We start from the raw sequence: 24,500 nt of genomic DNA, 5'->3' as shown, positions 1-24,500 counted from the left end.
ACACTGAGGAGTGGGGCCCTGAGTTCTCAGCAACTCCAGGGCAGAGATTGGGAGGCCTCCATTTTCACTCTAGTCCTCCAAAGCTGTACGGAAAGCTTGCAGGGAACAAAAGATATGGAGAGCAAACCTAAGCAGATTACTTAGCCCGGCTCCCGGCAAGGGCGGTGCAATTCCGCCTCGGGCAAAGACATTTGAGAACCACTGCAACAGGCCCCTCCCCCAGAATATCAACAAAAACAGCCAGCCAAGAACAAGTTTACAGATCAAAGAAAACTGCAAAACTGCAGTGCTAGGGGAATATAGCACATAGAATTCATGGCTTTTTTCCCCATGATTTTTTAGTCTTTCAAAGTTAATTTTTTAAAATTTTCTTTATTTTTTCTTTTTCTACTTTTTTAGTTGAATTTTTCTTCTTTCCTTTTTCAACCAACATCTTACCTTATCAATTCCATTTTAAAAATCTTCTTTAATTTGCATTTTTACAGTCATATTTTGTCCCTTAATTGTATTTAACCTTATTTTTTGCATATATATACATTTTTCTTTCTTTAAAATTTTGGGATACAGTTTCTTCTCACAGACCAAAATATTTCCTAAATCTAGTGTATGACTTTGTCCAACATTTGCTCCTTTTTTTAAAAATTTATTTTCATTCTTTTCTCAACCAACTTCTTATATTACCAATTCCTTTTCTAAAATCTTTAATTTTTATCTTTACAGACATATTCCATCCCTTCATTGTATTTACCCTTATTTTTGTATATATATATTTTTCTTTCCTTAAAATTTTGGGAGGCAATTTCTTCTAATAGACCAAAATACACCCAAAATCTAGTGTGTGGCTCTGTTCTATACACCAGCCTGATCATATTCTTTTTTTTTTTTCCTTTCTTTTCCCCTTGGTTTTGGGTCTCTTCTGATTTGTTTAGTGTATATTTGTCTGGGGTCGTTATTACCCTTTTAGCATTTTGTTTTCTCATTCGTCTATTCTTCTCTGGACAAAATGACAAGACAAAAAAACTCACCTAAAAAAATCAAGAGGCAGTATGGACTGCCAGGGACCTAATCAATATGGACATTAGTAAGATGTGGGAACTAGAGTTCAGAATGACGATTATAAAGATACTAGTTGGGTTTGAAAAAAGCATGGAAGATATTAGAGAAACCCTTTCTGGAAAAATAAAAAAACTAAAATCTAACCAAGTTGAAATCAAAAAGGCTATTATTGAGGTACAATCAAAGATGAAGGCTGTAACTGCAGGATAAGAGGCAGAAGAAAGAATTAGTGATATAGAAGACCAAATGATGAAGAATAAAGAAGCTGAGAAAAAGAGAGATAAACAACTACTGGATCATGAGGGGAGAATCTGAGATATAAGTGATACCATAAGACAAAACAATATTCGAATAATTGAGATCCCAGAAGAAGAAGAAGGAGAGAGGGGCAGAAGGTATATTGGAGCAAATTATAGCAGATAACTTCCCTAATTTGGGGAAGGAAACAGGCATCAAAATCCAGGAGGCACAGAGAACTCCCCTCAAAATCAGTGTCAACGGATAAGTCAACACTCCACCATCTGACAGCAAAACACACAAGTCTCAGAGACAAAAAGAAAATCCAGAAAGCACCTTGGGAAAAGAGGTCTGTAACGTACAATGGTAGAAACATTAAATTGGCAACAGACCTATCCAGAGACCTGGCAGGCCAGAAAGGACTGACATGATATCTTCAGAGCACTAAATGAGACAAATATGCAGCCAAGAATACTATATCCAGCTAGGCTGTCACTGAAAATAGACGGAGAGTCAAAAATCTTCCAGGACAAACCAAAATTAAAGGAATTTGCAAACACCAAACCAGCCCTACAAGAAAAATTGAAAGGGGTCCTCTAAGCAAAGAGAGAGCCTAAAAGTAACATAGACTAGAAAGGAACAGAGACAATATACAGTAACAGTCACCTTACAGGTAATACAATGGCACTACATTTATATCTTTCAATAGTTACCCTGAATGTAAATAGGCTAAATGCCCCAATCAAAAGACACAGGCTATCAGATTGGATTAAAAAACAAGACCCATCAATATGCTGTCTGCAAGAGACTCATTTTAGACCCAAAGACAGCCCCAGATTGAAAGTGAGGGGGTGGAAAACCATTTACCATGTTAATGGACATCAAAAGAAAGCTGGGGTGGCAATCCTTATATCAGACAAATTAGATTTTAAACCAAAGACTATAATAAGACATGAGGAAGGACACTACATCATACTTAAACAAGATTTAACAATTGTAAATATCTATGCCCTTAACATGGGAGCAGCCAATTACATAAGCAAATTAATAACAAAGTCAAAGAAACACATTGACAATAATACAATAATAGTAGGGGACCTTAACACACCCCTCACTGAAATGGACAGATCATCTAAGCAAAAGATTGACAAGGAAATAAAGACTTTAGATGACACACTGGATCAAATGGACTTCACAGATATATTCAGAACATTCCATCCCAAAGCAACAGAATAATATTCTTCTCTAGTGCCCATGGAACATTCTCCAGAATAGATCACATCCTGGGTCACAAATCAGGTCTCAACCCGTACCAAATGATTGGGATCATTGTCTGCATATTTTCGGACCACAAGACTTTGAAACTAGAACTCAATCACAAGAGGAAAGTCGAAAAGAACTCAAATACATGGAGGCTAAAGAGCATCCTACTAAAGAATGAATGGGTCAACCAGGAAATTAAAGAAGAATTTAAAAAATTAATGGAAACCAATGAAAATGAAAACACAACTGTCCAAAATCTTTGGGATGCAGCAAAGGCAGTCCTGAGAGGAAAGTATATAGCAATACAAGCCTTTCTCAAGAAACAAGAAAGGTCTCAAATACACAACCTAACCCTACACCTAAAGGAGCTGGAGATAAAACAGCAAATAAAGCCTAAACCCAGCAGGAGAAGAGAAATAATAAAGAACAGAGCAGAAATCAATGAAATAGAAACCAAAAGAACAGTAGAACTGATTAAAAAAACTAGGAGCTCGTTCTTTGAAAGAATTAACAAGACTGAAAAACCCCTGGCGAGACTTATCAAAAAGAAAAGAGAAAGGACCCAAATCAACAAAATCATGAATGAAAGAGGAGAGATCACAACCAACACCAAAGAAATACAAACAATTATAAGAACATATTATGAGCAACTCTGTGCCAGCAAATTAGATAACCTGGAAGGAATGGGTGCATTCCTAGAGATGTATCAACTACCAAAACTGAACCAGGAAGAAATAGAAAACCTGAACAGACCTATAACCACTAAGGAAATTGAAGCAGTCATCAAAAATCTCCCAACAAACAAAAGCCCAGGGCCAGATAGCTTCGCAGGGAAATTCTATCAGCCATTTAAAGAAGAATTAATACCTGTTCTCCTGAAACTGTTCCAAAAAATAGAAATGGAAGGTAAACTTCCAGATTCATTTTATGAAGCCACCATTACCTTGATCCCAAAACCAGACAAAGACCCCATCAAAAAGGAGAATTACAGACCAATATCCTGATGAACATGGATGCAAAAATTCTGACCAAAATACTAGCCAATAGGATCCAACAGTACATTAAAAGAATTATTCACCATGACCAAGTAGGATTTATCCCTGGGCTGCAAGGCTGATTTAACATCCGCAAATCAATCAATGTGATATGATACATTAACAAAAGAAAGAACAAGAATCATATGATCCTCTCAATAGATGGAGAAAAAGCATTTGACAAAGTACAGCATCCTTTCTTGATCAAAACTCTTCAGAGTATAGGGATAGAGGGTACATACCTCAATATCATAAAAGCCACTATGAAATACTTACAGTGAATATCATTCTCAATGGGGAAAAGCTGAGGGTTTTTCCCCTAAGGTCAGGAACGCGGCAGGGATGTCCACTCTCACCACTGCTATTCTACATAGTATTAGAAGTCCTAGCCACAGCAATCAGACAACAAAAAGAAATCAAAGGCAATCAGATCGGCAAAGAGGAAGTCAAACTCTCACTCTTTGCGGATGACATGATACTGTATGTGGAAAACCCAAAAGACTCCACCCCAAAACTGCTAGAACTCATACAGGAATTCAGTCAAGTAGCAGGAAATAAAATCAATGCACAGAAATCAGTGGCATTCCTATACACCAACAACAAGACAGAAGAGAGACAAATCAAGGAGTCGATCCCATTTACAATTGCACCCCAACCATAAGATACCTAGGAATAAATTTAACCAAAGAGGCAAGGGATCTGTACTCAGAAAACTATAAAATACTCATGAAAGAAATTGAAGAAGACACAAAGAAAAACGTTCCATGCTCATGGACTTGAAGAACAAACATTATGAAGATGTCAATGCGACCTAGAGCAATCTACACATTCAATGCAATCCCCAGCAAAATACCATCCACTTTTTTCAAAGAAATGGAACAAATAATCCTAAAATTTTTATGGAACCAGAAGAGACCCTGAATAGCGAGAGGAATATTGAAAAAGAAAAGCAAAGCTGGTGGCATCACGATTCCGGACTTCCAGCTCTATTACAAAGCTGTCATCATCAAGACAGTATGGTACTGGCACAAAAACAGACGCATAGATCAATGGAACAGAATTGAGAGCCCAGAAATGGACCCTCAACTCTATGGTCAACTAATCTTTGACAAAGCAGGAAAGAATGTCCAATGGAAAAAAGACAGTCTCTTCAACAAATGGTGTTGGGAAAATTGGACAAACACATGCAGAAGAATGAAACTGGGTCATTTCCTTACACCACACACAAAAATAGACTCCAAATGGTTGAAAGACCTAAACGTGAGACAGGAGCCCATCAAAATCCTAAAGGAGAACATAGGCAGCAACCTCTTCAACCTCAGTCGCAGCAACTTCTTCCTAGAAACATGGCCAAAGGCAAGGGAAGCAAGGGCAAAACTGAACTATTGGGATTTCATCAAGATAAAAAGCTTTTGCACAGCAAAAGAAACAGTCCACAGAACCAAAAGACAACTGACAGAATGGGAGAAGATATTTGCAAAGGACATCTCAGATAAAGGGCTAGTATCCAAAATCTATAAAGAACTTATCAAACTCAACACCCAAAGAACAAATAATCCAATTAAGAAATGGGCAGAAGACATGGACAGACATTTTTCCAAAGAAGACATCCAAATGGCCAACAGACACATGAAAAAGTGCTCAACGTCGCTCGGCATCAGGGAAATCCAAATCAAAACCTCAATGAGATACCACCTCACACCAGTCAGAATGGCTAAATTTAAAAAGTCAGGAAACGACAGATGTTGGCGGGTATGCAGAGAAAGGGAAACCCTCCTACACTGTTGGTGGGAATGCAAGCTGGTGCAACCACTCTGGAAAACAGTATGGAGGTTCCTCAAACAGTTGAAAATAGAGCTACCATTCGATCCAGCAATGGCACTACTGGGTATTTACCATAAAGATACAAATGTAGGGATCCGACGGGGTACATGCACCCCGATGTTTATAGCAGCAATGTCCACAATAGCCAATCTGTGGAAAGAGCCACGATGTCCATCAACAGATAAATGGATAAAGAAGAAGTGGTATATATACACAATGGAATATTATGCAGCCATCAAAAGGAATGAGCTCTTGCCATTTGCAACGACGTGGTTGGAACTGGAGGGTGTTATGCTGAGTGAAATAAGGCAATCAGAGAAAGACATGTATCATATGACCTCACTGATATGAGGAATTCTTAATCTCAGGAAACAAACTGAGCGTTGCTGGAGTGATGGGGGGTGGGAGGGATGGGATCTCTGGGTTATAGACATTGGGGAGGGTATGTGCTATGGTGAGCGCTGTGAATTGTGCAAGACTGTTGAATCACAGATCTGTACTTCTGAAACAATAATGCAACATATGTTAAGAAAATAGAAAAAGAAGATAGCAGGAAGGGAAGAATGAAGGGGAGTAAGTCGGAGGGGGAGACAAAGCATGAGAGACGATGGACTCTGAAAAACAAACTGAGGGTTCTAGAGGGGAAAAGGGTGGGGGGATGGGTTAGCCTGGTGATGGGTATTAAAGAGGGCACGTTCTGCATGGAGCACTGGGTGTTATGCACAAACAATGAATCATGGAACACTACATCAAGAACTTATGATGTAATGTATGGTGATTAACATAACAATAAAAAAAAGAAATTGAGGAAGACACAAGGAAATGGAGAAACATTCCATGCTCATGGATTGGAAGAAAAATATTGTGAAGATGTCAATGATACCTTGAGCAATCTACACATTCAATGCAATCCCCATCAAAATACCATCCACTTTTTTCAAAGAAATGGAACAACTAATTCTAAAATTTGTATAGAATGAAAAAACCCCGAATAGCTAGAGGAATGTTGGAAAAGAAAAGAAAAGCTGGTGGCATCACAACTCCGGACATCAAGCTCTATTGCAAAGCTCTCATCATCAAGACAGTATAGTACTGGCACAAAAACAGACACATAGATCAAAGGAACAGAATCGAGAGCCCAGAAATGGACCCTCAACTCTATGGTCAACTCATCTTTGACAAAACAGGAAAGAATATCCAATGGGAAAAAAAACAGTCTCTTCAATAAATGGTGTTGGGAAAATTGGACAGCCACATGCAGAAGAATGAAACTGGACCATTTCCTTACACCACACACAAAAATAGACTCAAAATGGATGAAAGACCTAAATGTGAGACAGCAATCCATCAAAATCCTTGAGAACACAGGCAGCAACCTCTTTGACCTCAGCCGTAGCAACTTCTTCCTAGAAACAGCACCAAAGGCAAGGGAAGCAAGGGGAAATGAACTATTGGGACTTCATCAAGATAAAAAGCTTTTGCACAGCAAAGGAAACAGTCAATAAAACCAAAAGACAACCAACAGAATGGGAGAAGATATTTGCAAATGACATATCGGATAAAGGGCTAGTATCCAAAATGTATAAAGAACTTATCAAACTCAACACCGGAAGAACAAATAATCCAATCAAGAAATAGGCAGAAGACATGCATAGACATTTCTGCAAAGAAGATATCCAAATGGCCGACAGACATGAAAAAGTGCTCAACATCACTCGGCATAAGGAAAATCCATATCAAAACCTCAGTGAGATACCACCTCACAGCATAGCTGTGAATTGTGCAAGTCAATTCAATTCTAGTCAGAATGGCTAAAATTAACAAGTCAGGAAATGACAGATGTTGGTGAGGATGTGGAGAAAGGGGAACCCTCCTACACTCTTGGTGGGAATGCAAGCTGGTGTAGTCACTCTGGAAAACAGTATGGAGGTTCCTCAAAGAGTTGAAAATAGAGCTATCCTGTGACTCAGCAATTGCACTACTGGGTATTTACCCCAAAGATACAAATGTCGTGATCTGAAGGGGCACATGCACCCTAATGTTTATAGCAGCAATGTCCACAATAACCAAACTATGGAAAGAGCCTATATGTCCATCAAGAGATGAATGGATAAATGAGATGTGGTGTATGTATATACAATGAAATATTATGCAGCCATCAAAAAATGAAATTTTGCCATTTACAATGATGTGAATGGAACTAGAGGGTATTATGCTAAGCAAAATAAATCAATCAGAGAAAGACTAGTATCATATGATCTCACTGATATGAGGAATTTGAGAAACAAGACAGAGAATCATAGGGGAAGGGAGGGAAAAATAAAACAAGATGAAACCAGAGAGGGAGACAAAGCATAAAAGACTCTTAATCTCAGGAAACAGACAGAGTTGTTGGAGTGGAGGCAGGAGGGAGGGATGGGGTGGCTGGGTGATGGTCACTGGGGAGGGTATGTGCTATGGTGAGCGCTGTGAATTGTGTAAAACTGATGAACCACATACATGTACCCCTGAAACAAATAATACATTATATGTTAATAAAAATACAATAATTAAAAAAATTTAATCCTGATTTTTGTGACCACATGAGTGAACTCAGAGGGCATTATACTAAATGAAATAAGTCAGACACAGAAAGGCAAATATCACCTAATCTCAGTTACATGTGGAATCCAAATGAAAAAGTCAAACTCATAGTAACAGAGTATAATGGTGGTTACTAGAGGTGGGAAAGGTGGGGATAAGGGTGATACTGATCCAAATATACAAACTTCCAGTTATAAGAAGAAAAAGTTCTGGAAATCTGAGGTACATCATGGTTAATGTAATTAATTACAATGTGTGGTAACTTGAAATTTGCTAAGAGAGTTGATCTCAAGTGTTCTCACCACACAAACACGCACACATAACCACACACACAAATGGTAACTATATGAAGTGATGGAAAGATCATAAGTATATTTTTATTTGTCCATACTACAATAAAGCTGAAAAAATAATACACCCATTATTTATTCTTTCCACAGATATTTATCTACTTCCTACATTGTATTATCATTGCGCATCAATCATAACCAAGTCCTGTATTTCTCAAACTGTAACCAGTGGCAAATTTTCCCTACAATCTTTTGTAGACTGATACTTTTGTAAAATACACTGAATATACGTTTAGTTATTGAAACATTATTTTTTTAAGATTTTACTTATTTATTTGAGAGAGAGAGAGAACGTACACAAGGGGGGGGCAGGAGCAGAGGGAAAAGGAGAAGCAGACTCACCCCTGAGCTGGGAGCCCAATGTAGCCTAATGCCGAATGGCAGATACTTAACCGACTGAGCCACTCAGGTGCCCAACAATATCAGTTTTTTTTAAGGTTTGTAAATACTGATACTCAATTTCCATACTTCTGTTGCAGATCAGTAATTAAAAGTTTATAGTAAGTCAAAGACTTCAGTCCACACCGGGAGCATCAACACTGCTGAGGGAGACATAAACCAGTAATAAAAGTTCTGAATTTCTTTTTTTTTTAATTTTATTATGTTATGTTAGTCACCATACAATACATCATTAGTTTTTGATGTGGTCACGATCCATTGTTTTCGTATAACACCCAGTTCTCCATGCAGTACGTTGCCCTCCTTAATACCCATCACCAGGCTAACCCATCCCCCCACCCCCTCCCCTCTAAAACTCTGTTTGTTTCTCAGTCCATAGTCTCTCATGGTTTATCTCTCCCTCCGATTCCCCCCCTTCATTTTTTCCCTTCCTTCTCCTAATGTCCCCCATGCTATTCCTTATGTGAAACCATATGATAATTGACTTTCTCTGCTTGACTTACTTCACTTAGCATCATCTCCTCCAGTCCCATCCATGTTGATGTGAAAGTTGGGTATTCATCCTTTCTGATGGCTGAGTAATATTCCATTGTATATATGGACCACATCTTCTTTAGCCATTCATCTGTTGAAGGGCATCTCGGCTCTTTCCATAGTTTGGCTATTGCAGACATTGCTGCTATGAACAAAGTCCTGAATTTCAATGCAGTAGAGAATCCATCAAGTTAACAAATAATTGAAGTAAAATATAACATCAATACCATGGGGTCTTATGGACCTCTAAAATATATAGAAGAGATGGGTCTATACTGTACTGACAGAAGCCACTTGTATAAGAATAGAAAATTTCTGCAGGTCCAAGTCCAGAATTGGCGGCAATGGTTTCCTTCCAAGGATGGAGACTATATGAGGTGGAGAAGGGAGATGGAGAGTTAATATTGATGACAGTTCTTTTCACTTTTAACTTTTTGTACCCTTTAGTTTTTTTTAAATTCTATTTATCATTTATTCAAATTAGTTAATTTTAAAAGTAGAATTTAATAATATAATGGATGTATAAAGGTCTAGATAGCTTTTAGTAAGTATAGATACTCAGAATTCCTTTTAAAATATGAATGTTTTTAATGATAATATAAGTTTTAATGCATTAATAACTTCTCTGCTCCTGTGTGCACACCTAATAGTTACATCTACACAGCACACACACTCACAGTCACACACACACTATATATATATATGATATATGATAATTTTTCTTAAGGTTTTTGTGCCATTGGGCGCCTGGGTGGCTCAGTTGGTTAAGCGACTGCCTTCGGCTCAGGTCATGATCCTGGGGTCCCAGGATCGAGTCCCGCATCGGGCTCCCTGCTTCAGCGGGGAGTCTGCTTCTCCCTCTGACCCTCTTCCCTCTCGTACTCTCTCTCATTCTCTCTCTCTCTCTCAAATAAATAAATAAAATCTTTAAAAAAAAAGGTTTTTGTGCCATTGATTTCATTTATTCATTTTAAAAGAAAGTGGTTTTCATTAGATGTTCTAAGCACTTATGAAGTAAATTTTTTTCTTTAATTCCTTCGGGGAATTACATCCATCCAAATAAAGGATCAAAGGACTCAAGTATGGTGAGATTGAGCATGGTTGTTTCTCTTGTTTCAGTCTGATAGCTTAGTCATGTGTGAACCACATGAGAAGGTCTGCTTGTATATGGATGGGGATGACAAATTTTCAAAGGGAAATCCCAATGCTTATTAATCAAATTTTCCTGTTATGAATATTTTCAGATATTTGAGCATATTTTTCCTGAATGCCACAGTCTGAGAGGCCAAGTAACATGAATAGTAAAGGAATCATAAAGAAGACTGTCAGTGTCATACTTTGGGTCTTGTTATGATGAAGATTCACAAGGATAAGCCTGGCCCAGTCATATACTGGATGCCATTTCTGGACACTTTGAAAGTAGATAAAAATCATGAGAGTATTGAATCAAATAAAGGCACTAGTCATGGCTGCAGTTCTTCACCTTTCACTGGTAACTAATTAACTGATTCATTCAACAAATAATCCTGGTACTGGACTTCTATCAGCAAGACATAATGATGCAAGGTGCTGCACGTGAAGAGTATAATCATAGATAATTAAGATTAGGTTTCTGCCTTTAGTACTGATAGTTCAGGAGTAGACTGATATCAGGTGAATAAATATTAATAACATAAGGTTGAATGTATTATGAATCATAGCAGATGTGTTAAAAATCTAAGAAAAATATGGAGTATGGAAATATCACCTGAGTTTAGGGTTTCAGGGTGAGTTTCACCAAGAAGTTCATACAAACGGCAAGGTCAGATTGTCAAGGAAATGTGCCCAGTTCCATCTTCTTCAGAGACATTAGGAATATATTGTGCTAAATTCTTTCCACAAAGAGTCCCCAGGTCTTTAATGGGAACAGGTTGTCTTCAATTAGGATGCTATCACGAAATCATCTTAGCACCATTACACGGTTAGCAGGTGCCAAGCAGTCTGATTCAGTTACAAACTCCTTTTGGTGAGGTCAGTTCAAGTCCTGAAAGGTGGCTCTCTTGTGTTTCCCGAGCCCGTAAGTCTATAGTCTGCAACTTCCACTGACTGCCATCTTTTCAGAATCAGGAGAAAAAGCTCTTAGTAATAAAATCTTTTGTTCCTAATTGTTGATAATATTATAAAAGCTTGACAAGATGAGGTTTGGAATAAGACATGCTTAGTTGTGGCCCCTACTCTGAAATTTACTAGCTGTGTGATGTGAATAAGTTACTTTACCCATCTATACTATTGATTGTTAACTCATAAAATGAACATTAGATAGTATATGATAGGCAAATTCCTGGTACAGAGTAAGCATCCAATAACGTTTACCTATTATCATGATAATAGCATCATTGTTACTTAGCTGCCATGCAAGATTTGTCCATATTTAAGGCCAGGTGTATAGTTCCCTTTGCCTATAAATATCTCCAGTGATTTTGCACTTCCCCAGGTCCACTCCCTTTTTACACCCTGTTTAAATCCAATCTTATAATTCCTACAAAGCATTGTTTTGGCCCTCAATTTAATACTTATTTGGGCAAATGGAATTTCATATTTGTTAGTCTAGTGAGAGAGTTATTAAGTGGTTTAAAAAAAAGAGGATAAGATTAAGCCATATCAGTTATTTCTAGCACCCCAATTTGAATATGGAAGAAATACAATCAATATGATTGGAAGAATGGATAGGCTGCCTACATTCAAATTATGGTATGTGAATTTGGGCAATTTAGTCCACTTCCCCAAATCTTAGTTTTATCATGTGGAAAACAGATATTAAGCATAATATTTCAGAGGGTGGTACCCACTGATCTGAGACCAGTTTTTTCAGCTTTCTGTAACACCCTGTGGTATCAGTGGTAACATCACCACCATTATCCACACCATCCATTGTACAGCAAAGATATACCATGACCAGTTACTTCTGGAACAGTGATTTGATTGAAACAGATTCTCACTGAACATTTTAAGCTTTATCTGATTTGAATAATATGTACTTAAATATTACTTGATATTTACTGGGCTCTGCAGTCAGGTAGCCTGGATTCAAATCTTGGCTCTATGAATCACAATTTCATAATTCTTTAAGTTTTATTCAAAAGATAGATGATTCTAACAAGGTATCTGATGATGGATTTTCTCAGGAGTTTCTGAAAAGAATTATTGGCTTTGATGTCAATGTACATTAAAATTTGTTATTTCTCTTTCCCAGAGATGGGAGATTAGGTATATTAAAAAGAGAAGAGAAAGAATGACAAGTAGCATTGTTAATCTAACACTGAGCCAGGAATCTGAACCCTTCAACATAAAAAACCAAATCTAATCAGACTAAACATGGGTGGTTTCATGTCTGAGCAGTTTCTAATCATTACCATCACCTTAGAATAATACAGATTTCAAAGCACTTCATAAACCTAAAATAGATTTGTTACTCCAAATAGTTTTCAAGAGAGTATTGATGAAAATGATACTGACATTTAGCTTTTCTTTAAGATGTTTCTGGAAAACCAACTTTATCTCTCCAACTTCAAGTAAATACATACCATACCACCATCATCTCCCGTCATAGCAACAATCCTAGAAAAATACTGCTGGACACTAAATAGAAAGCAAAATTGAGTTTCTAGAAACCTCATTCAAGCCACTTACCTGCAGCTTTTAGGTTATACTGGATTTCATGCTTCTGGACAACCGTAAGGATGATAGGCCCATCTTACAGAGATTGGAGCTTTCCTATCTCTACTTAATCAATCACTTATTTATTTAATCATTAATGTAATCACTGAAAATTTATTGAATGGTTAGTATGGCCAAGGCACCACACACTGTCTCTGTGATAGCTAACAGACAAACAAATTCTGCTTTTTTTTTGTTTCCACAGTAAAATAAAGTTTTTGTGACGAGCTTCCAGTCTAGACTGGTAAATTTCACATAAGATGAGTTCTATGTTTAGAAAGGATTAGGGAATATTTATATAAGGAATACATGAATAGATACTCTTAGTACCATAAAATACAAAATTTGGGGAAGTATGTAGAATAAAAAATGAAACCCCTTTAACTACACCTTTAGTCAACGTTCCATCTAAAAATCATATACCTACCTGAGATTTTTTGTGATTTTAGATTTTTTTTTGTGATTGAGATTTTTTTGAGATATAGATATAGATAGATGGTTTTATAGGTTTGTTTTAAACCTAAATCAGTTTGTGCTATAATATAATTCTAAAATTTGTTTTCTTCATGTCTATATTTCGGAAATTTTTCCCATGTTGGTATATTTAGCTGTACAGTTGACTCTTGAACAATGGGGGGTGTGGTTAGGGGCACTAGCCCCCACACAGTGGAAACCTGTACACAACTTTTTTTATTTTTTAAATTTTTCAGTATAGTTGACACAAAATACTACATTAGTTTCAGGTGTACAGCTTAGTGATTTTTTTCAAAGATTTTATTTATTTATTTGACGAGAGAGACACAGCGAGAGAGGGAACACGAGCAGGGGGAGTGGGAGAGGGAGAAGCAGCCTTCCTGCGAGGAGGGAGCCCGATGCGAGGCTGGATCCCAAGACCCTGGGATCATGATCTGAGCCGAAGGCAGACGCTTAACGACTGAGCCACCCAGGCGCCCCCTGGGTTAGTGATTTGACAAGCTTGTACATTATGCTATGTTCACCACAACTGTAGCTACCTTCTATCCTATTACACTGCTATCACAATATCATTGATTGTATTCTTTATGCTCAGCTTTTTATTCTCGTGACTTACTGATTCCATAATTGGAGGCTTCTATCTCCCTCTCCTCTTTACCTATTTTGCCCAACCCCAACTCCCTTCCTCTCTGACCACCATCAGTTTGTTCTCTGTATTTATAGTTCTGATTCTGCTTTTTCTTTGTTTATTCGTTTTTTTAGATTCCACTTATGAGTGGAATCAGATGGTATTTGTATTTCTCAGTCTGACTTATTTCACTTAACATATTACCCTCTAGGTCCATCCGTGTTGTCTCAATTAGAATGATGTGATTTTTTTATAGTTGTGTAATATTCCTGTGTGTGTGTGTGTGTGTGTGTGTCACATTTTCTTTATTCATTCATGTATTTATGGATACTTAAGCTGCTTCCATGTCTTGGTTATTGTAACTAATTGCAATAAACATAGGGATGCATATATCTTTTCAAGTTAGTTTTTTAATTTACCCTGGGCAAATACCCAATAGTGGAATTATACAATAGTTCAATTTTCAATTTTTTAAGGAAACTCCATACTGTTTTCCACAGTGACTATCAATTTTCATTCCCACCAACAGTGTGCAAGGGTTCCTCTTTCTCCACATCCTTGACAACACCACTTGTTTTTTCTTGTCTTCCCAATTTTAGGCATTCTAACAGGTGTGAGATGATATCTCATAGTGGTTTGCATTTCCTTGAGGATGAGTGATGTTGAGCATCATTTCATGTGTTTGTTGGACATCTGTATATGTCTTTTTTGGAAAAACGTCTATTCAGTTCCTCTGTCCATTTTTTTTATTTTTACTTTTTATTTAAAAAAATACATGTAGGAGAAACACATGCATAAGTACTTTCATTTTTTAAAAAAATATTTTATTTATTTATTTGACAGAGAGAGAGAGAGAAAGTGCAAAAGCAGGGGTGGGGTGGGGGAGGGAGAAGCAGGGAGCCTGATGCAGGAATGGATCCCAGGACTCCAGGACCACGACCTGAGCTGAAGGCAGATGCTTAACCAACTGAGCCACCCAGGCACCCCGCATGAGTACTTTCAAAGAGTATAAGGAACAAAGAACTTAGTTCTTCCTTAAGTAAAAAGTTAAAACTGATGGCTGAAATAAATGTTAGTATTAGATAATTACTTAGAGTACCTCTGTCCATTTTTTAATCAGATTTTTTGTGTTGAGTTGTATAAGTTCTTTATATATTTTGAATACTAACCCTTTATCAGATGTATCATTTGCAAATATCTTTTCCCATTCAGTAGGTTGCCTTTTAGTTTTGTTGATTGTTTCTTTTGCTGTGCAGAAGCTTTTTATTCTTATGTAGTACCAATAGTTTGTATGCTTTTGTTTCTCTGCCTTAGAAGACATATCTAGAAAAATACTGTTATGGCTAATGTCAGAGAAATGATTGCCTGTGCTCTCTTCTAGGATTTTTATGGTTTTAGATCTCACATTTATGTCTTTAATCCATTTGAATTTATTTTTGTGTATGGTATAAGAAAGTGCTCCAGTTTCATTATTTTGCATGTAGCTGTCCTGTTTCCCATCACCATTTTTTGAAGAGACTATCTTTTCCCATTGAATATTCTTGCCTCCTTTGTCATAGATTAATTGACCCTATAGTCATAATCTATTTATGGTGTCTCTATTCTGGTCTATGTGTATAACTTTTAACTCCCTTAAAAGTTAATTGCTCATAGCTCACTATTGATCAGAAGCTTGCCCAATAAGATAAGTAGTCAACTAACACATACGTTATATGTCATATGTATTATATACTGTATTCTTACAATAAAGAAATAAGAAAAGAAAATGTTATTAAGAAAATCATAAGGAATATTCTTTTTGTTTCTTTGTTCATCTTTTTCGTTTTTCAAATTGCACATATGGGTTAAATCCTATGGTATTTGTCTTTCTCAGTCTGACTTTAACATAATACCCAGAAGAGAAGTACATTTCATTTATAGTACTGCACTCCATGTATCAAAAAAAAATTCTATATAAGTGGACCCATTCAAACCCATATTGTTCCAGAATCAACTGTACTTTTTTTTTGTATTTTCTTCTTTTAATTAATGCATGGGAACTAGTGCAGGGAGGTGTGCTTTAAAGCTAATTATTAACATTAACCTATAAGATTGATGTCCTACTCACCAATTCATAAAAGAGGAAATAAAGCTAGAAAGATGAAGAACAATTTCCTCTTTTCTGAAAGTAGTAAATCCTGGGACTGTATATAAATTTAAGTCTTTTTGTGTCTTGCTTTACTTTGTTAGCTTCTAAAATTTTATTCAGTATCTCATTTGTAAAGTTGGAGATAAATATAATCTGTGCATGTGTAAGATGAGGTGGGCTTAGTCAAAAGAAATAAAATTGCTTAAATGAGGATGCTCAAATTTGGGGTGTATAGATTTTAAATAGTCTTATTTTGATAATGGGTTTATTTTATGTATTTTTTTACTTAAAAGTTCTGAATTTATTATTGAGCATTACAGAACTGTGACAGAGGTTGCTGTGAAGAGGATGGATGGGTACAAATGAAACAAGGGGGGACAAATTAGAGTCCTTATCTTTTGGGTTTCCCCCAGAAGTAGGTACTAAAGCAAATAATTGCATCCAGGTCGTGAACTTGGGAAGAGATTCTAAAAGGTACTAGTAAGAAAGCGTGGAAGATGAGACCAGGAAAAAAGAACCCAATATTCAGTGCATCATTGGCTTCTGGGTAACTGTGGCTCAAACCGTCAGTTGACCCTTTGAGTAGTAATGTAGAAACTGCTTCACAAGTGTCTCACCAAAGATGGAGAAAGTCTAAAACATTTAGCCATAAAATCCTCTACTTCTACAGTTGGAAATTGCTCCCAGGGGCATTAATTCCTCTCTCTAGTCCTCCAGTTCTAGGTTGTGGCTGTGTTTGGCTGAATGGCCTTTCAAAGCAGAGAGCAAAACAGAGAGAATTCCTTAACAGAAAGCTACAAAGTGCGGGGAAATGTCCACCACCACTGCGCTGAAATCAAATGGGCAGAAGGAATACGGTTTAGGATATCACAAATATCAGCTTCACACTTGGTACCTGTTAAGCAGTGAACAGTCATGCCTTGGTTAGATTTATAAACCAGATGGAAAAATCTTTGTGGGGTTATCCCATCTCTTCAGCAATAAACTCTCTTCTGCCTTCTCCCACATCCACTATCCTACACTGACTTCACACAAGCCCTACTTGCATCTTGCCATCGTTGAACACATTATGTGCATCAACAAAAATGTTAAAGTGGTGTTAACTGATAAGCTATATTTCACAGGCACAATTAAATTTGAATCACATGCCTTCAAAGAAGAGAAGGATTCATGGACTGAGGAAATGTATTACACAGCAACTGGATGGTGAGACCATTATTTTGAGGCTGGTTTTTATTCTACCTAATTGTAATGGGGACCCTGGCAATGAGAAAGAAAAATAGATATGTTCAGGGAAAATGTATTCACCAATTTACTCATTTGTGTTTTTATTTATTCAATACTGATTTATAAAGGGCCTGTATGTGTCAGGCATGGTTTAGGATATTACAGACATTACAAAATACTGCTTAGAACAAGGTGGAAAAAGTCACAGGTCACAAAACTCAAGTAACTTTGGCTTAGAGAAGAGATATGATGAATATGTAAGAAATCAATTAATGGGACAATTGCTTATTCCAGTAGCCATTATGAAGGAAACCAACACAATGATAAAATAAAGAGTTCCTGGATAGGGCAGGATGGGTAGTAGGGCTTTAGATATGTTTGGGAGAAAAGACTTCTTTGACAATATAATATAGACGCCAGGTTCTTTAGAGTGGAAAAACAGCCTGCCATGTTCTAAAACTTAGGGAAAACCAGTCACATCACAGTCTAAATGAGTGCTGCCCGTGGAGTTGTGCTGTACCCAGTCCGTAGCCATATGTGATAGCATTGATGGAAAAAAAAGAAGATTTGGAAAAGAGCATTCTAGGTCAAACAAATAGCAAACAAAAATGCTCTGAGTTGGACATTTAGAAGTTTAATTCTGGAGACTAATGTGTGTATGGAAAAAAATGGGGAGACAGTGGTTAAAAGAAACAGACAAGAACCAATCATGCAGAATCTTGTAGACCATGAGAAAGAGGTACGATGAAGATGGGAAAAAGGAAAAAAAAGGAAAAGAAAAGGAAGGGGAGAGAGAGGGAGAGGAGGAAATACAAAAGTAGGAGAAAATTAAACAAGTAAAAACAATATACAGAACTGAAAACTGGTAATGCTGCTGAGGGACAAAATTGAGGAGACCAGTGATTTAGAAGACATGATTAAGACACAGGAAACAAACATCATAGAATGTGTATCAGTATCTTAGAGAAGAGAACACCCTAAAAACCTCAGAGGTGTGATGTGTACTTTTGGATGTGTAAAAAACTATAATCTGGAGGGGAAAACTAATGAAGAGATAAGAAATGTTTATTCTGCCTCACTGAGGTTTTGTTTTTTTTTTTTTTTTTACAGATGAGAGTTAAAGTTTATTGAAAGAATCAAATGTTTATTGGAACACATTTCTATCTTCCCATATAATAAAAGAAATCATATATTTGTAAGACACATGCCTAAGGCTGAGATTCACCTGGAACACCATCTGAGCTGTACTGGTTATTTACAGCTGATACCCATGCATGCATATTGGTCAGGGTCATTGCCTGATACAGAGATGCCTGTGCCATACATGATACTGAATATTTTGAATACCATCCCCAAAATGTTTCCTAAGTGTAGTGTAATAGTACAATTTCCTTTCCTTTCTCCTGTGACTGAGGGAGCTATGCATTTTTCACAGTTGACGCTACTGAAGAAATATTACCAATATACAAACACTGAGATATGCAGAAATATTACCATTTATAGTCCATGGGTCCCCTTGAAATCACATAGCTCTACTGAGATTTTAAAGACACGCTCGTTCAGTCATCCTTATGGAGACAGGTATGGACAGACAGTCTTACAAAATCTGTAAAAAATATATATATATATCTAAATCTCCTGTATTATATTTTATTTATACTTTAGTAAACCCAGGAGACAGGTTTTCCCAGCATGTTCTTGTGTTGACTTAAATTCAAATGTGTCGAAGAGAGAAAACTGAAGGAGTTATGCAGCTTGACAAGCATAAACAGGTTTTGCTCTGCTACCCACATATTCTGTAAGATTGTCATTCTTTTTGTCTTTCCACTTGGCATTCACAATGTACAGTACCAATTATTTAGTTGTGGAGAAATTCCTGTGTTGTTTTGAAATGAGTTATAATCAGTTATAAAATTTGACATGCATGTAATGTGATGTCCAAAGACATTAGAGCTCTCGGATAGGTTTTCTATTTGTAGTGGTGATAGGGACAAGATGAAGATTTAATTTGCTGCTTCTCACCCATCTGAAAGGTGCAAACTTTGTTCTTCTTTCTTAAATTTCTCCGTGGAGAGATATGACAAAATTCTGGCCTCATTACCTCCTTGTGTGTCTTGTGTTTGATTTAGTAGACAGAATGTCGGATGGAGGCAGTGTCCAGTACACTGTGCATAAGAACACAACACGTGAAAGCAGATCGGCCAAGAGTCACTGGTCTTGACAGTGGCCAGGCTGTTTAACAAGAGTTTAACATCTCAGAGCAAGTGTCCAGTATGTAAAGAATTAGGAGAGGGCTGCTTGACCCCATGGATGCCACTTGTGTGGACAGAGTGGCTGATGTGTCCCCGTGCCTTGCACATACTTGATGCTCTGTCATGGTCAGTGTTAGCAACCAGACTCTGCTTTCTGGAGGAGCACTCCATGTCGACTTAAAAATGGAAAACACTCTGGTGTTAAATTCTGTTATTGCTTAGCTGCACCAGAAAGTAAAACTCCAAATTCTAGAGAATCCCATGTTCACGTTAGCATATATTTTTTCATTCATTCTACTCCATCACGTATTCAACAAATATTTATTAGGCACATGTTTTGTATCAGGTGGTGTGAGAAGGATGCAGACAAAGTAGAATTCCCTACAATCCCCTCTGAACAGTGTGGTGCTCCATCAAATCAGCCTGTTCCAGAGGCCGCCCCAGTGTTATTACAGATCTTTAATAGTATCATATCCTAGGGATCTCACGAGAGGGCTGGGTGTGATTGTTCACTACTCCTAATATCAGGAAATAAAATGTACAAAACCTCATGAGACCAAATCGTCTATGAAGCCTGGATACCTGCAATTAGATGGTGTGACTCTCTCTAGTCTGTGAACAAGAGAACTTTAGATACTGAGTAAGTAGAAAAGCTTAGGCATGTCATTGGCAAGGTGCTTTGGTTCGTTGGACAATTTTGATGTGTTAACTGTTTGAATGAACTTCCTAGTTGGAACTTAACGGTCTTTGAATAAGGAATGATCTCTTTGATGATGCCTCGGGAAATAATGGGTGATCTGGTCACTTGTTTTTAGGTGTGAAACACGTAGAAATGAGCTGTGTAGAGACGGAACTCTATAGGAGATGCTGCTTATCTAGTGTGTCAGAGTCAGAATTTCATCTGGGGGCGTCTGGGTGGCTCAGTCGTGGAGCGTCTGCCTTCGGCTCAGGTCGTGATCCCAGGGTCCTGGGATCGAGCCCCGCATCGGGCTCCCTGCTCAGTGGGGAGCCTGCTTCTCCCTCTCCCACTCCCCCTGCTTGTGTTTCCACTCTTGCTGTCTCTCTTTCTGTCAAAAAAAAAAAATCTTAAAAAAAAAAAAGAATTTCATCTGATACTCAAGGTTGAACGTTCTTGCACTAATACTGTTATACCCGTTAACTATAGCTTATGCTTATATATTTATCAGTTTTAATAACTGTACATATATTCACAATAAGATGAATTATAAACTCAGGACTTCACATAAAAAGGCTTATTGAAAAAATATATGTATATATATGTGAGTGTGTGTGTAAATACACAAACACATTTACACACATACACACACACGCACACACACACTGGGACTTAGGTGTTCACCCACACCACTGCATTAGGTGATGTGTCAGTGGCTTTTTCCCAGATCTTCTGACTGCAGCTTTTAGACTCCTTCATATCCCTACTTCTTCCCACATAATGTAAGATCTAACCCTTATAATAAGTTAATGATTCTTATGATACCCAGGATGGCTGGTCTTTGTGATTGAATTCTGACTGACAAATGTGTGGGGTGGATGGAGGAATGATAACCTTTATTTTTAAATGGATCACTCTGACTGCTGTTTGGAGGATGTGTAAGAAAGAATTGATAGGCCTTGATAAAAATGTTAAAATACTTTATAAATATCCATTTTTAGAATTCTAAATCTCTTAAAAAATGTAAAGCTCTGACAATTTTGGCCAGTAATGAGCTGAATGGTTGCTTCCCCTTAATTGGAACAGGTGGCCTCTGGTTTTTCACAGTCTCCATTGGTCCTTATTATCTTATACATTTCTCATTTTATTCCTTGACAATATAGGTCTGGTTCCTGTATGTCAGCCTTTTATGTGGTGTTTAATAAACAATACCCTTTTTTTTCTATGAGGCTGTTATAGAAGTTTCCTAGAAGAATGGAAAGTATATTGGGCTTTGAGCCAGAATCTCTGAGCACAATTAATGTGTCACTAATTACTCCAGTTACACTGGACCTTTCAGAATCTTCTAATCTGTAACAGTGAGGATAAAAACATCTGTTCCATCTCCCCATAGAACTGTTGTGAGGATCTAATGGGGGCAATAACTCTCCTTCTCTGGCTTTAATACTGTGCAGAGCCTGCCTCTCACTTTATTCTGCCTTCTATTTTAATATCTCGTGTAATTTGTATGTTGTTCTTCACCACGAGGTCACTAAGTCCTTGAGGACTAGTCACATGTCTGATCCATTGTTGCATCTCTTGTGGTTGAGCATAGAGTTTTGAATACAGTGACACTAAGTAAAAAGTTAAGTTTGTTAAGGAATGTATATGAGCGATTTTATAAACTGTGAATGGATCCCACCTTATAAAAGTTCAGCACATTGCCAAGTCAATTTCCTGATTCTCTGACTGCTGGCCTGTAATAGGATCACCAGCAGTACAGGTAGGTCTACCATCACCTGAACTTACAGGCAGGTCTTGACTATAGTAATTAATTGATCTTGTTGGCAAATTTCAAGAAATCCAACTCAAAGTGACTTAAGCTCTGCAGACTTGAGAAGCACACAGGTAGGAAATGGTCCAGATGTGGCTGGGTTGGGTACAATTTCTTCTTCTCTGATTCTTATGGCTTGGTTCTGCTCTATATTGCTTCTTCCACTTTAAGCCGGATTCCCTAGTCATAAAATGACATGCTGTAGCAGTTTTAGGTTTCATATCTGCTGACAACACTGCATAGAAGAGAGAACATTTATGTCCTGAAATTCCCAGCAAGTGTCCTGACATCCATGTTCATTGGACATATAGGGTTTGGCTAAGGAGTAGGTTACCTGGAAATATGGCAAGAGGAGCTACATAGCCCTGGATGTTACTCATAATGTGTGCCGTTGACTTTTTGGGTGTAACATTTCTTAATTGAATGGAAACCCGTATTTTTTCGTTTGTTTGTTTCGTTTTGTATAGTGGCACCTTTTAGGCACTGAGATAACTGAAAATGTCTCCCTCTGGTTGACTTCAGTGGTGGTGCCTCACTGGTTAGGATTCTCCCAATGAAGGTTCTTTCCTAACGCTGGTGTGAAATCAAATGCTGCTACACACTAAAGAAATGGTGGATTGACTGTTGGGGATTCAGCTACAATGTCCCTCAGGGACTGAATGTCACCTTGCCCCACTTCCATCCAAATTCATGTACTGAAGTCCTAATCTCCAGAGTGATGGTTTGGAGGTAAGAACTTTGGGAGGTCATTAGGGTTAGATTAAGTAATGAGGGTGGAGCCCACGATGGGATAAGTACCCATAGAAGAAGAAGAAAGAAGAAACACCAGAGTGCATTCTTTCTCTCCCTCTCTCTCTCTCTCTCCCCGCATCATGTGAGAATATAACGAAAAGGAGGACATCTGCAAGCCAGAACCTGACCACGCTCTCAAACCATGGCACTCCCAGCGTCCAGAGCTGTGAGAAATAAATGTCTGTTGTTTAAGCCACCTAGTCTATAGTATTTTGTTATGCAACCAGACGTGACTAAGACAGCATCCAATACAGTGTCAGGCAGCCAGAAACCTCAGTGAGACTGGTGGCTATTTCCATTGTGTAGCATCACAACACAGAGACCAAGAAATGCTTCTCTCCTTCCCATTCCACCAAGAAAAAAATGGCAACCATTTACTGCCATTATGTTAGGTGCTTTACAGTCCTTTATCTCATGTAATATTCCTAACAACTCTGTAGTCAGATGAGGAAACCGAGGCTCAGAGTGTGTTAGTACATTTCTTATTACCGCAGCTGGTAGGAGGCTATGTCAGGAGTCAGCAAATTGTTTTTTGTAAAGGGACAGAGAGTTAATATGTTAGGTTCTGTGGATGATTGTCTCTGTCACAGCTACTCTGTCATGGAAGCAGCCATGAACTATATGTAAACAAATGGGATGTGGTTTGTTCCAATAAAGCTATTTATAGTCATTACAATTTGAATTTCACATAATTTTCATGTGTCATTAAATATGCTTCTCCTTTTGATTCTTTTTAACCACATAAAAATGGAAAAATCATTCTTAGATCATGAGTATATCAAGACAGGCTGGATTTGACCTGTGGGTCATATTTTGCTCATTCCTGAGGTACATCATGTTGCCATCCAGAGAAGTCTCACTGGATTCTAGGACAGAATTGGGAGCATTTCTGTGGCCAGTGTGAAGGCACTGTTCTTAGCTTCATATCCTTATGGAAAGTGTTCCATGCCTACATTGTCAGGGACACACAGTCTGGATGTTCATGACTTTTGCAGTTCTTCATGACTCTGAACCATTAGGTCAACCTATCTACATGGATTCAGGCTTCAGTGGTCACAAGAGTATGTTCTCTGGGAATATTGTAGATGCTTCAAATCTCACCAATGTTGTCTGTCACCTCTTTGCTGTGCTACTTGTCTATAACTTTGCATTCATTAAGAAAAAATATTCTTTATAGATTTTGCAATATTACTCAGCCATCAAAAAGAATGAAATCTTGCCATTTGCAATGACGTGGTTGGAGCTAGAGGGTATTATGCTAAGCAAAATAAGTCAGTCAAAGAAAGACAAATACGATATGATTTCACTCATATGAGGAATTAAAGAAACAAGACAGATGAACATAGGGGAAGGGAAGGAAAAATAAAATAAGATGAAAATAGAGAGGGAGGCAAACCACAAGAGACTCTTAAACTAGGAAACAAACTGAGGGTTGCTTGAAGGGAGTTGGGTGGGGGGAAGGGATAATTGGGTGATGGGCATTAAGGAGGGCACTTGATGTAATGAGCCCTGGGTGTTATATGCAACTGATGAA

The sequence above is a fragment of the Eumetopias jubatus genome, unplaced genomic scaffold (assembly GCF_037043125.1).
Source record: "Eumetopias jubatus isolate StellerSeaLion01/CBP00866 unplaced genomic scaffold, mEumJub1_p1.0 scaffold_3, whole genome shotgun sequence".
NCBI lineage: Eukaryota > Metazoa > Chordata > Mammalia > Carnivora > Otariidae > Eumetopias > Eumetopias jubatus.
This window is presented reverse-complemented; position numbering follows the sequence as displayed.